The sequence below is a fragment of the Neofelis nebulosa genome, chromosome 2 (genome assembly GCF_028018385.1).
Source record: "Neofelis nebulosa isolate mNeoNeb1 chromosome 2, mNeoNeb1.pri, whole genome shotgun sequence".
Classification (NCBI taxonomy): Eukaryota; Metazoa; Chordata; class Mammalia; order Carnivora; family Felidae; genus Neofelis; species Neofelis nebulosa.
The window spans coordinates 55,691,641-55,706,338 of NC_080783.1; the positions used below are offsets into that span (position 1 = coordinate 55,691,641).

A 14,698-nucleotide genomic window follows, 5' to 3' on the forward strand; every position below is an offset into this window, starting at 1 on the left:
GAAATATTAAAATTAACTTGGTTTGAATAGATAATATGTTCATATGCTTAAAAATTCAAAACTAAGGGATATACTAAATAAGTGTCCTAAGTAAGTGTCCTTCCATCCCCACCCAACCGTCCAATTTTCTTCCCCAGAGTCAATCACTGTTAGCAATTCCTTGTGTCATCTTCCAGAGACAGTCTTTTTCAAAAAAAAAAATTTTTTTTTAACATTTATTCACTTTTGAGAGACAGAGTGCAAGCAGGGAAGGGGCAGGGAGAGGGAGACACAGAATCCGAAGCAGGCTCCAGGCTCTGAGCTGTCAGCACAGAGACCGACGTGGGGCTTGAACTCACAAGCTGTGAGATCAGGACCTGAGCCAAAGTCAGACGCTTAATCAACTGAGTCACCCCGGTGCCCTAGACATAGTCTTTACACATAAACACATATTTATAAACTCATATTTAATACCAATGGCCATATACCACTCTGTACCTTGATTTGTTCCCTTATTATATCTTAGAGATCATTCCATATCAGCAAATATAAAATAATCTCACTCTTTTTAACAGCTACTTAGTTTTGTTTCTGCTCATAATTTTTTAACCAATCCCATATGAATAGATATTTAGCTTTCTCTAAGTCTTTTGCCATTACAGACAATGTTGCAATGGACATCTTTGTGCAAATTTGTTTCGGATGTACAAGTAGAACTATAGAAAAATTTCTTATTAGTCAGTCAGAGAAAGACAAATATCATATGACTTCACTCCTATGAGGACTTTAAGACACAGAACAGATGAACACAAGGGAAGGGAAGCAAAAATAATATAAAAACAGGGAGGAGGACAAAACATAAAAGACTCTTAAATATGGAGAACAAACAGGGTTACTGGAGGGGTTGTGGGAGGGGGGGATGGACTAAATGGGTAGGGGCATTAAGGAATCTACTCCTGAAATCATTGTTGTACTATATGCTAACTAACTTGGATGTAAATTTAAAAAATAAAATAAAGAACAAACTGAGGGTTGATGGGGGGTGGGAGGGAGGGCAGGGTGGGTATTGGGTATTGAGGAGGGCACCTTTTGGGATGAGCGCTGGGTGTTGTATGGAAACCAATTTGACAGTAAATTTCATATATTAAAAAAAATAAAAAAATAAAAATAAAAAATAAAATAAAAAAATAAATGCTTAAAAAATAAAAATAAATTAAAAATATAAAATAAAAAAAGAACAAAAAAAAATTTCTTAGATTTTCCAGGATGAGAAGGTAGGTGAGTTTTTAATTTTGGTATCCACAGATGCTGTACCATTTTGTACCCCTATCAACAGCATATGAGCCTTTCAGCTTCCCTAAAGCCTTGCCACCATAAGGGATTAATAAACATCAAAGATCTTTGCCAACTTAATAGGTTAAATAGTTTAAAATTGCATTTCTCTTATCATGAGTTAATTTCATCTTTTTAAGCACCATTCGTAATTCCTTTTCTGTGAACTATTTGTTTGTTCCTTTGCCCCCTTTCCTGTTAGATTAACAGTTATTTTTCTTGTTGATCTATAGGAGCTCTTTGGATATTGAGGAATTAAGCCTTGTCTGTGACATGATACAGTTTCTTTCTCATGTGGTCATGTTTATCTTCTCTCTGTACAGATAATATTTTTCCTTAAATGGAATTTAATTTATCACCATTTATCTTACTTATTCTGCATTCTTCAAGATAGTTCGAAGTTGATTTTTTTTGTTAAGTGTAGAGGCAGATATCTTCCCTTGTATCTGATTTCCATCAGCTGGGACTGAAATGAGACTATAAGACAAGCTGGGATAGAATACCCATGTCCTTCCCTCCCTGACCTTCCTCCTCCATCACTCTGAGCTCTTTCAGACCTTGCTTGCTGCTCTCTCACTTTCTTCACCGAGTTTCACGTGAACCCTACATTTGCTTGGCCTACCTTGGAGCTCACACTCTTTTTATAGTTCTTGCTTCCATTTGAAGTTTACTGAGATCAAAAAGAATTTCATTAATGTCTTTTCATAATCAACATGCCATTCAAACTGTGCTGCTTTTTCTATTCTAGGAAAATTATACAACAAAAACTGCTCAGATTGTTGCCTGATGGGGTGCGAATATGCAAAAGATTGTCTAGCTGCTACAGATAAACAGAAAGCAAAAATGTTATCTTAATTTAAAATAAAAAAAAATCAGACTTCATCTCCAGAAATGACATGAAACAATTTTTTTTAAATTTTTAGCGTTCCTTTAGATACTTTATTCTTGAAACTTTAGTCATTGATAATAGTTTGTTACTTATAGCAACATTGTATAATATACAAAAAATCAAAGTAACTTGTTCAAATTAGGATAAAACTTAGGTACCCTATAGGAGATGTAAAATAAACCTATGGCTAAAAATTGAGGCCAGGTTTATTTTAGGTTTGACTTTTGAAAAAAAATAAAAAGGTTCTAAAAATACACTGCTGTTGTTCTCCCTTCTACTTCCACACTCTTTTCAAAAGGTGGGTAGGTCTGTCTCAAGATCTATGGTGAGAACTGCCTCGATATGATGCAAGATCAAAAAGTAGAAGTTAATGTTCTATTCCTGACTCCATTCCCTCCACACGTTGATTGTCTCTTATATTAGCATATGGAAAGAGAATGACAAAGGAAAAGAGATAGAAAAGTACACAGCACTGGCTAATTTAATTTTTCTCTATTCTTTCCTGTCCATGTAGTGAAAAGACAAAGCTATGAGTATCAAAATAGCAAACAGCCAAAATTTTTGAATAATGATATTTGTAGTGTTCATTCTTCTCATCATACCCTCAGAACAAAGTCTTTTTTCTAAACCCACCCCCCCAAAATTAAAAATGGATATATGTATGATTTCACTTTCTATACCAGACATTCAAGAAGGAGAATGATGCAAAAGAGGATTAAAATTCCACTGGAGAGGTTGCTATCGGTTCATTTTCTCATTCATTTACCCATAATTTAGGGAAGAGCATTATTTCCTGTTATCCCCAACAGAAGCAAATTCTTTGGCACATTATTTTCTAGCTATATTTGCACACGGGGCTTGCACCTCACTGGGCAAATCTCTAAGCCTCAGGTTATCCACCTGGAAAACAGGAGAGGCTGGAAAAGAAGATGTTTTTTGTTTGTTTTAAGATTTATTTATTTTTGAGAGAGAGCACAAACAGGGAAGGGGAAGAGAGGGGGACAGAAGACCTGAAGCAGGCTCTGTGCTGACAGCAGTGAGCCCATTGCAGGGCTTGAACTCACAAACTGTGAGATCATGACGTGAGCCAAAGTTGAACGCTCAACCACCTGAGCCACCCAAGTGCCCCCGGAGTAGAAGATCTCTTAAACCTCTTTCAGCTCTAACATCTTATGAATCAATATGAAGGTCATTCAAGCAGCAACACATCAAGCAAAGATAAGTATTTCTAGTGCCTGAGTATTTTCTTCATATATTTTATAAATTCATATATAGATTTTCTTGAGTAGAGAAAAATATAATCCATCGTCTCTAAAGCAGAAGATAATTCTTGGTGTATTAATCATGAATTTTTTGCACCCAGCGTCAACACTGGTGAAACACATTCAAAGTGCAATCTGTCAGTATCTTACTTAAAGGTACTTATTTAGGGCCGGCTGGGTGGCTCAGTCAGTTGAGCGTCCGACTTCGGCTTGGGTCGTGATCTCGCGGTCTGTGGGTTTGAGCCCCGTGTCGGGCTTTGTGCTGACAGCTCAGAGCCTGGAGCCTGCTTCGGATTCTGTGTCTCCCTCTCTCTCTGCCCCTCTCCTGCTCATGCTCTCTCTCTCTCTCTCTCTCTCTCTCTCTCTCTGTCAAAAATAAATATAAACATTAAAAAAAAATTTTAAGGTACTTATTTAAACTTACTTTTACGTAAACTTGTTTACATATTTACTTATTTAAACTTATTTGAAGTTTAAGAACTTAGTCACCTACTTAACACTCTCTCTAACCCAATTTTCCCTTAGATAGTCCTGGATATTCAGCTACTTGGCTTGGCCTCCTCTCTAGCTCTGCTGTTTGACAGCTTACTGCAGATTTGGAGACACTGGCCTTGTTAGATGGAATACCATCACAAAGGGTAGGTTTTACTTTCATAAACTGCCAAAGCAGTAGCAGAAAGAGTCATCGGATTGTTCTGCTTTCTTTAGTTAATGTAATCCTTACAGTTTATAGATATTTAACATTTACATTATAATTTATTCTAGTATAAAAACTATACTAAGGGGCACCTGGCTGGCTCAGTCGAAAGAGCATGTGACTCTTGATCTCAGGGTCATGAGTTCAAGCCCCAGGTTGGGGTTAGAGATTACTAAGAAACAGAGATAAACTTTCAAAAAAAAAAAAGGACTGATTTTGAAAACTACACTACTGTACCAAGTAAATGAACATAAACTCAAAGAGAAAGGGTTCATATAACTCAACAGGAACATCATCTTGAGACCACCATGATTCAGTATATTCAATTCCCTATAATACTATGTTGGATCTTTTAATAGACATTCATATTTGTCTATTTTCTATTTTTCCCTTTAAAAACCAATTCAGCACTAGGACACACTCCATTCGTTACAAATCTGACTTCACTCACCCAGCTCTCCCTTTCCCGATCCCTTTCTCCTATTTGACAACATTTAAGTGTCCATGACAAAAGGACTTACCATGAGTTTAAAACCTTCTGCTTTAAAAAGCTGATAAAACAGAAGTACATTTAAAGTAACTGTTCTTTGCAGGCACTGCATTTTTTTTCCCCATAGCACTCTCAATTCAAGGAGGTCTAAACATAAATCTGGAAAAAGTTTAAGGAACAAAAGAAAAAATAGATACTTCATGCAAATTCTAAAACCAAAGCCAGATCCACCCCACACACATGCATACATATTCAATAGTGACTTGTTTTTGGTAGATTCTGTTTTGGGTAGGTCCCCGAGGGCAGAAAGGTTTACGACCCAACACTTAATATGGTGTCTGGTACATAGTAGGTGCTCAGTAAAGGCTACGTGAGTGAAGGAGAAAGGCACTTCATGGCCCATGTCACCTTCACATAAGACCCATAGACTCTGGTCACTTCTCTGTGAAAGTGATCAGCTCAGGGTTTGGTAACTGAATGGATGGATGCAAAACTGCCTCCAAAGTTCTTGGAAACTCAGAACCATGCCAGAAACCATGCCAATTTCACTAACTGAGATGTGTATCATGTCAGTTATCCCTACAATTAATTTTAGCTCATTGTTTTGACCAAAGCTACTAAGTCCACCCTGGTTTTCAAATCATTAAATATTTATATCTATTGAGGGGATGTGGGGAAGGTGTAGCTGAAGCAAGGAATGTGACTAATCATTCACATGAGAGAGTAGAGAGAGAGTCCTTTACTCTCTTAGGAGCTTTTAGATAATTTCTGACTATAATGGTAAGCAACAACCTTTTTCCTTTGGAAGGTCTATCTTTTCCTTTTTCTTTTTTTCTTCAAGATACTGCCACATTTCCATTCAACTGCTGTTGGAACCACCAGCAAGATGTCAAGATGTTCTCCAAATCAGTATGCCAAGGAAAGGCAATTGAGGACTAGATTGCCTTGGAGAAAACTATACAGCCACTAATCATTGTATCAGCTGGTGCGAAATCAGTGAGAAAATAACATTAGAGAGGATGAGAAGACATCAAGAAATATATGTAAAATCAGAAAAGGAATTTTAAAATATGATGAGAAAATGCTGAATACCTATCATAATATTGACAAATTAAAATGCCAGCTAAAATGGTATTCAATCAAAGTGACACTGTATATTATCCCAGAATAGCCCTAGAAATAAAAAGCCTTATCCTGTCCCCACAGGAGGGCACAAGCAACTCTTTATTATAATGAAGAGAACCTAAAGATTGAAACCCTGTATCTTTTTCAATGGAGTATATATCAGAGAATATAAACACATGCGCCATTACTTTCCAACATTAGATGGCAAATAGCATGAAAGCAAACATTAGCCCTAAAGACTCTAGTCCCTCAATCACATCTTGTTCCCTGCACCCACGGGAAGTGGCCATTAGTATCTTCATTTTAGATGTGCCATAACTGAAGATCAGAGGGGTTTTTCCCCCTAAATTACATACAACTAGTAAACTGTCCAGAAAGATTTGATTTCAACCCTTGTGGTTGTGATGCCAGTACACTCTCAATTCCATGAACCCTACTCACTGCCAATGCCAAAACATCTTCTTCACACCTTAAACCATTAATCCTTAACCTCCTTTACACAAGTAAATAAAAAATTACACAGATGAATTTTATGTACTCTTCCCTCTCAGATAATCTTCCACGTGCAACAGATACATCATTAGAAAATCACATTCTTCACTGTGAGTGTCCTAACTGCCCACCAGCTCCATGCTCACATTTTCAAACATGAGCTTGAATATCTATTACCCCACACTTGACACGTCTAAATCCTATTAAAATCTCCTACTACAACTTCTCTATTTCTTTTAATTATAGTGAAACATCTTTGACTCCTTCCTCCTCTTCTTATTTAGGATCTTAAGTCTTGGATTCTCCTCCCAGTGTCTTTTAAAATCCATTCTTTCCTTTTAGCTCTCGCCAAGTGGAGAACTCTCATCTCAATCAGCCAGGTATTCCTAGCCAGTATCCTGCCTGAATCTCTCCCCCTCCCACCCCCACCTCCCAATCTATCAGTTTTCCAGACTTTTTAATAAACTCTTTGAGTGGTTCACTGTTGGAAAATTTCCCATGGCTGTTTCCACTTGTGTTCATTTCCTCTGTCCAAGATGGCTGAAGTTCCTCTTCTCAGCAAGGCCACTTCCTGCTCATCTTCCCTGTAAGCCTCTGCTGTGAACTCTATGCAATACATGCCTATGCACAGGGACTGCTTCCTTGTCCCTCAGCTGACATCTTGTGGGTCTTTTAGTACAGTAGCTTGTTCTGCCTTGTGTTAATTCTATATTGTCCTTATTTTCTTTTTCCTTATAATTTTAAACTATTACTGATCTATGCATGACCCCCCCCTTTTTTTTTAAATATAATGATCACTTAAGAACTTACCACCAACTCTAACTACTAGATCATTACCAATAACTTATATCCATCTGTGTGTTCCTCCTCATGACATCTGCCTGGTCCTCCCAGAAGACAACTGCTATCCTAGGTTTTAAGTTTATCATGCTCTTGCTTTAAAACAAACAAACTAAGTAACTAACATGCATTTCAACACATACACATATATAAATGCTTGTTTTTATTTGATGATTTGTGTTTGCTTATTTCCCTGGCTTGTGTAAATTAGTATAACAATTTTGGGAAATAATTTGGCAATGTCTAGTAAGTTGAACTCACACGTCCTACAAATCAGCAATTCTGTACGGTGGTATTTACCCAAAAGAAACACTTGCACTGTGCCCCGGGAAACATGAATGATCAGAGCAGCACACCTAGCAATTTTTTTTTTAAGTAGAAACAAAAAAAGGCCATTGGCAGAACAGGGAAACATTACTATAGACACATAATGGAATAATGTGCAGCAATGAAAGTGAATGAACTACAGCTGTATACAACATGGATGAATCTTGGTGACAATATGTTCAATGGAAAAAAATTCCCAGAAGTCAATGGGTAGTATGAGACCTTTTTTGGAAGATTAAAAACAAAATTTAAAAAAAAAGTATTATAATTATTACTTAACCTTTGCAGTTAAAAAAAATCTCTCTTTTGAGAATTCATGACTTATCTGCCCAAACTAGTCTACAAATTCTTGAAGGCAGAGTCATCTTTACTTCTCATGTGTATTTCCCACATTGCCTACACCAATGTCTTGAACAGGTAGATGCTCAATAAGTTATTATCCATTGAATGATTACTGAATGCTATCCAAACAAGGCATTTTAATGAAATTTAAATCTTCTCCCTCATCCAGTAGATTCATGAATAAAGTCACATAAAACTTTTACCTACTTATGCATTAACTTAATTCTATTTCTGCAGTGGTACTACAGATCTCCAACCACACATATTTCATCTTAGAAGGACTTCACCTTTCTTCTTGGAGTAAGGTAACATAAGGTTAAAGCAATCCAGGGACAAGAAAACTTATGAGATCCTGCAAAAGTTTGGCAGAATCACAGGACACTATACCAAGAGACATCTGATGAACCACCATGATTTGAAACTGAGACATCCCAAGAGGAATCCAGCCACTGAATGCACAACTGAGCCAATCAACATCAAAGCTGAAAATATGGGTAAAAACTGGATTTTTAGGTTTTCTAAAAGCAAAGATTTTCATTAGAAAATATTTTGTTTCCACTCTGAGGGGAAAAAAAAAATTACTTCTTAGGGGGAAACACAGGAAATCCCGGGGTAAAAGAATAACTGGAATACTATTCCACCAATCAGGGCCTTCCTTCTAACTCAAGGAGGACTATGCAGAGTCTCCATAGGTGATTAGAGGGGAGCTACACTGCAGCTTCCCTCCGACCTTGGGAACTCTGCTCACTCTGAGTTACTGCGAGGTCTCCCGTTTCATTTATTATTAGTCTTTGTATCTGCAATGCTGTAGCTTTGGTGAGGACTATCAACACTGTGAGCCTGCAATACCCAAAACTGTAGAAATGCTTCCAAAAAACAAATGGGAGGGGAGGAGGGAGGAAAAATCACAACCAAGAGAAAAACAAAGTTAATGATATGAAGACGGGATGTTTTTAAATTTCACCTTTGAAGAAAGACTGCATTTATTAATCAGCTCTGTGATCTACAACTAGCCGCTGGCAGGCAATTTATTTTTTAATTAGGAAAAGATGTCCAAGAAAAAATGATTTTGTTGTTTAGGAAAAACAAAACAAGACAAAACAAAAGTGAATATAACAATTTGCCAAAACTAGTCCAGCGATTTAAAAAAAGAAAATTCATATGGAGGAAACAACCTATAGGACTTTGCGTCTTGGAGAAAGAAATAATCTGGCAACCCAGTGGGTTCACTTAGTTTCGTGTCATTTGCTTCATGTCCATTATGTAATGCTTTCCCCAGCTTTAGGTCTGTATGTTTAAGCTACCGTTCAGGTATATCACAGAATTGCCACAAAATCAGGATCTGGTCATAACTTTCAAAACCATCTTCAAAGGTGTCACTCAAATGTGTCTACAACAGTAGAGGCTTTTTGAAAAATCTGCTGGTGTCATTACTTCTTCCCGGCTTCCTCCCCAGGTCTCCCTACCCCTCCTCCCCCAGCATCCCCGGCGACACGATCTGCGGGCAGCTCCCGGCTCGATGCAGGGGAAGCACGTCTTAACTGCAATGCAAACGTTGTCCCGGTCTGAACCAGGGAAGGCAGTCTCGGCCCTGGCTGGAGGTGTGGACCAAGGCTGCAGGGAAGGCTGCAGGGGAGCCAGCAGCGGGTGGACAGGGGTGCCCCGCGAGGGCAGCCCGCAGTGCACGCGCACAATAAAACCCAATGCACAACTTCCCCAGCCGCTCCTCTCGGCTGCCCGGATTCGCTGGGAGGTGCGGCGTAGGCGTTAGCTGGAGCAGGCGCGGGCGCCGGCGCTCTCACCGCGCGGGTTCGGTTCTCCGCTGACAATTACATCAGTCCTTCTCCCGGCCCCAGCTTCAATCCCCGGCAGCCGAGGGGGAGCGGGGGCGCCGGGCAGCGCGGAGGAATGCGGGCGTGAGAGCCCGGCGGCCGGAATTCCCCAACCACGAGGGGGAAGGGAGGGCGGCGAACGGGGACCTTGACCCAGACACCCCCTCCCACCTTGGCCGTAGGGCCGGACAGGCATCGCCGCCCCCGCCGCCCGGGCCCACCGGCCGGCCGGGGAAACCCCCAGGGGGCGACGACGCCTCGAGGGCCCAAAGCCCGGGTGCCCAGCCGCGCGTCCCTCCGAGTCCTCGGCCCTCGGGACGCGCACAATGCCCCCGGGCCGCGGTGCAGGCACCGCTGTGGCGGCTCCCGGGGTCCCCCTGCGCCAGGACACCTACCTGGAGGGCAAGCAGCGGCGCCGCCGAGTCTGCGGCGGCAGCGGCGGCGGCGGCGGCGGCGGGAGGCGGCTCCGGCAGGCGGGCGGGCGGGCGGACGAGCGCGCGGGCTGGCCGGGGAGCGGAGGCGCGGGCGCCGCCTGCGCGGAGCCGCGGACTCCAGCACCGACAGCGGCGGTGGCGGCGGTGCTGCGCCTCCAGTGGTCCGCCGCGCCGCAGCCCCTCCTCTCCCACGGGCGGGGCGCGCTGGCGGGGCGGCGCTCCCGGCTCCCCGCCCCCGGCTCCCGCTAGCCGCCCAGGCCGGAGCGGCCCCGCGCGCGCCCGCCCCGCCGGCCCCCTTCTCCGCGCCGCCCGCTGAGCTCCGGGCCGGGCTCGCCGAGCTTCCGACGCGCGGGATCCCACTGTCTGGCCTCACCCCCGGCCCGGCCCCCTGGGAACCCCTGGGGTCCAGAGATAACCGCCGCGGAGACCCTGGCCGGGAATCTCTGGGCCTTAGAGGCGCTTCTGTGGCCACAGAAGCGCCCCCGCCTGCCCAGGCCAACGGAGGCGGGCCGGCCGCGGTTCTCTAGGGCTGACCCCGAAGGGCCCCGGCGCTGGGGGCCTGGAGCGCAGCCGCTCCGAGCTCCTGGGGAGAGCCGATCAGAAGGAGACAGCAGCCCGGCGGCCTCCCCGGAGGCGCTGTCCAGCCGGGGTCTCCGGCGGACGTTCAGGCTGGTCAATAAACACACAAGACTGTTTGTGCCTGCCCGCCCCGACTTCCCCACCGCCGGGTCCCTGACACTGCGGAGCCAAACTTCCCAGGCCCAGAGAAACACTTGGGTTCGGTGAAAACATATACATCCGTTGCCTAAAGCCCCACCGTACGACGACGCTTACCCACTCTCTTGAGCTCTTCCACCTTTAGACCCTTCCCAGTCTGTGCCCTAGGGTACATTAATCGGGAGGCGAATTTGCTCCAAGGACGGGGTAATTTAAATATTTGCACAGACATTTCTTCTGTAAATGGATGACCGAGGAAATGACAAAAGTATTTCAAGACATTTCTGTCATCACCATCTTGGGGGGCGGGGGTGAGGGGGTGGGTATGAATCCAGACAACACTGATTGAGCCTAATAGGAATTATGACAGAAACAGCGCTGGAGTGCTCTATGGGCTATCTAGGCGTCCAGATTGGAAGGGGGACCGGGAGGGGGCAGGCTTCAAAAATTGAAGACATTGCTGCCCACAGAGGCAACTCAGTGACGGCGTTTCACTGTTCTCATACTGTCCTGTTATAAAATACTAGGCGCTGGACTCTGTGACACATGGCAGTTTCGCTTTAACTCCTCCCCTGTGAAGACACTCTCCTCCAGGGAACGAGCGACTGGATCCCTGACCCTCTCGGAATCACCACCACCTCCTTACTCCTTCCACGGGGGTTCCACTGACAGAACTACGGAAACCACTCCGGCTACAAAGAAGGGAAAAGTCAAACCCCATACAAGAAAATGCACAAGTGTGGGAGGAGGTGAGAGAGAACCCACGCAGAGTCCTTAACCTAAAGAAGTGCTTCTCCACGGTTTTCACTCCTAGTAGCAGAGAACCATGAACTGCTGGGGTGGGGGAGAGGAGCTACCACAACCGAAACTCCTTTTATCTTAAGAATGCTTGCACACTTTTCACTCTAGTCCATAGCATCTCTGTGTGTTTTGCTATTTTAAAAATAGGTGGAAGTATCAGGAAAAGGTCTCCTACCTGTCTCGTTAATGATCAAATAAGATGTGATGGCACTACACCCTTGGCAACGGGCAGGTTAAAGAGAGCCGCCATTGCTCTGGAGGCAGCTTCTCCACTCTGCATCACAATAGTTTGAAAACTCAGACTGGCATAGATATATGAATATGAATAACAGGCTTTTCACCACTTTTAGAGCTACCTCAGCAGTTGCCAGAGAGCAATGTTTTCATGAAGTGTATATTCTTGCTAAGAGTTCAGGTCATGAGTCTTATGTTGACTAAAAGGATCTCTGCTCCCTGATTCATTCCTTTTATTCGTGCATGGGCGTTTTCAGTGAAGGAAGTTAATGATCTTCTTAAAATACTAATAATATTAATGCTATAATTTCATCACATACAAATGAACTGAGTTTCATATGAATCATAGTCCCCACCATCAATACATACAGCTCCCAGCACTTCATTTTCATTACAGTTTTTAATGTTTTTAAGTTTATTTATTTATTTTGAGAGAGAGAGAGGGAATCCCAAGCAGGCTCCCCATTGTTACATGGAGCCCAACACAGAGCTCAAGCTCTCGAACCGTGAGATCATGACCTGAGCTGAAAACCAAGAGTCAGACACTTAACTGACTGAACCACCCGGGCACCCATCATTACAGTTTTTCTATGGGCACTATTTTAGCTGGTTTTTTTTTTTAACATTTTTTTTTTAACGTTTATTTATTTTTGAGACAGAGAGAGACAGAGCTTGAACGGGGGAGGGTCAGAGAGAGAGGGGAGACACAGAATCTGAAACAGGCTCCGGGCTCTGAGCTGTCAGCACAGAGCCTGACGTGGGGCTCGAACTCACGGACCGAAAGATCACGACCTAAGCCGAAGTCCATGCTCAACCGACTGAGCCACTCAGGCACCCCTTAGCTGGGGTTTCTTAAGAAGGGTGAAGTGCTAATTCTTCTTTGAAAGATGCAACCCCTGGGCATCAAGAGCAAGGAAAAGAGGATATGCACCAGGGAAGAATGGGAAGTAAATACATGATATGTTCCAAACCTGGGCCATTCTTGATGAACCTGAAAAAGCACAGTTGCTGGGCCACGTGAAGTGGGCCACTGTGAATAGGAACAGCCTATCAAAGTGAGAACCAAAGAAGAAATTGACCTGTAAGCTCCCTCTCATCTCCTATTTCCCATTGGTCAAAATTTATCCCACTGGTTGTTAACTACCCAGCTTTCAGGTTGAATCATCTCTTTCCTCTGGCAGCTACTTGAAAAACAAATCCACGCTCTGGAACCATGCTACGGGATCTGTGCTGAATTGTTCCACAGACAATTTGGTTATGCTGGAAGTTGTGTTTCCCAGAATCCTCTTTTCTGTATGTTCCAGGTCTACATGTGTCCAGATGGATAAAAGCTGAAGTTGCCGGAGACTTGGGAGGCCAAAGTGAAGCAGCCCAATTACACTCTGAAAGTTGTCATTGGTTAGATATGAGACAAATATCCACATGCAAGAGGGTTCTCCTTCCTTCTCACTCTTCCAGGCTCTGTGTTCTCCTCTGCAGAATAAGTATGACCACAGCTGGGCTAACAGGCTCTTTATAGACTCTTCCAGAGGTGGTGTCCACAAAGGCCACAACCTTCTGTGGACTTCTACACCAACCCTCCTGGTGGCCTCACTGAAGCAGGTGGATGTGCTTCCACATTCCCCTGAAAATTCAGACTGCTTCACCTCTGTGAGGGCTAGTCCCTGATCTTTTGGCAACCCTTTTCCAGACTCTTTCTTCCCCAGCTCCTCTCACAAATGTGGAGGTCTAATTGCTACAGGAAAGCCCCTATTCAACATACTTATCGTGCTTCTGCTTCCCTGATTGAACCCTGTCTGCCAGAGGCTTAAGCTTGTGGCTCATCTGCCCCAGGAGGTTTGCACTGGGTCAGTCACCTGTGGGCAATTGAGGCAGGCCAAGTAGCTGAGAAACCTGGAGAAATGTGAGGCAAAGATCTGAGGAAGTACTCCAGCGGCATCCTATACGAACAGCAAAACTATTCATAATTTTGCTTTGTATTTGTTCATTGACAGTGTTCAGCCTTGAAAATATTTTAAGTGTTACTAAATTCACCTACTTTGGTGAATCATTCTCATAAACTGGAATGAACGGTGGCTTTTTTTTTTTTTAACCTTTGTTTGAGACATCATTTTGGCTCCTTGAGTGGAAAACAATAAACCAAATCTCAGCTGGAAAATTCTGACCAGTATCTTCCCCCAGCTATGGAAGCATCCTACCTGAGTTTCTCACTTTGTGAACATAAAGATGAGCATTGCTTTTTGTAACTCACTTTTTGTAAAGTCAATTTTTAAAAAAAAATAAATTTACCATTTTATAAGATCAAAGGAACACAGTAAGAAAATCAAAAGGGAAATTCTTTGTAGCAATGAGTTCTTGCAGGAAGGGTACAATGTTAGTTTTAAGTGTGAGGGGCCTTCACATACCCTTACCTTCAGCCTGTTTTGTCACTCTTGGCATTGTCTTTGAACGTGTGCATACACTTTTCCCCCCAATTTCTTCATCACCGATGCTGTTGGAACTTTTCTTACCAAGAATATTGTCATCAAGAACCTCTGGGTAAATATCTGTCAAGGTCAGAAGCCAAACCTCCACGTCCCGAACCCCATTTGGTCCTATACCCTTCATTCCCACACTGTCAGGATCAGCCCAGATGACTTGTTGATATAGCCCAGAGAATGTTGTCGCATCCACTTCAGAGTGAACCTTTCATTCAGAGCGCATATCAGGGTGTCTAAAAGGATGGAAAGAATTGGGATTTTGTTAGGCTAATTGGTTGTAGGGGGCTTGGGGTTTGTGATACCTATTTTATTCATTTAATTCAATACATGCTTATGAAGTATCTACTATGTGTTAGGCATAATTCTGGGTGCTTGAGATATGAGTAAGCAAAACAGAGCCTACTTTCATAGAGCTTACGTTCCAG

General features: G+C 43.1%; 1 protein-coding gene across 16 annotated transcripts in view; it reads right to left on the minus strand.

Annotated features, from left to right (window-relative positions):
- The window catches only part of OSBPL6 (oxysterol binding protein like 6), a 218,002-nt gene extending 207,833 nt beyond the window's left edge, over window positions 1–10,169 (minus strand). For 8 of the 16 annotated variants that reach the window (XM_058712846.1, XM_058712888.1, XM_058712870.1 and 5 more), the window contains exon 1: window positions 10,003–10,169. The gene's annotated coding sequence lies outside the window, so the exon portion shown is untranslated. The remainder of the gene's footprint in view (window positions 1–10,002) is intronic. The other 8 variants (XM_058712911.1, XM_058712894.1, XM_058712880.1 and 5 more) reach the window with 2 other exon arrangements.
- Between the last annotated feature and the right edge of the window lie 4,529 nt (window positions 10,170–14,698).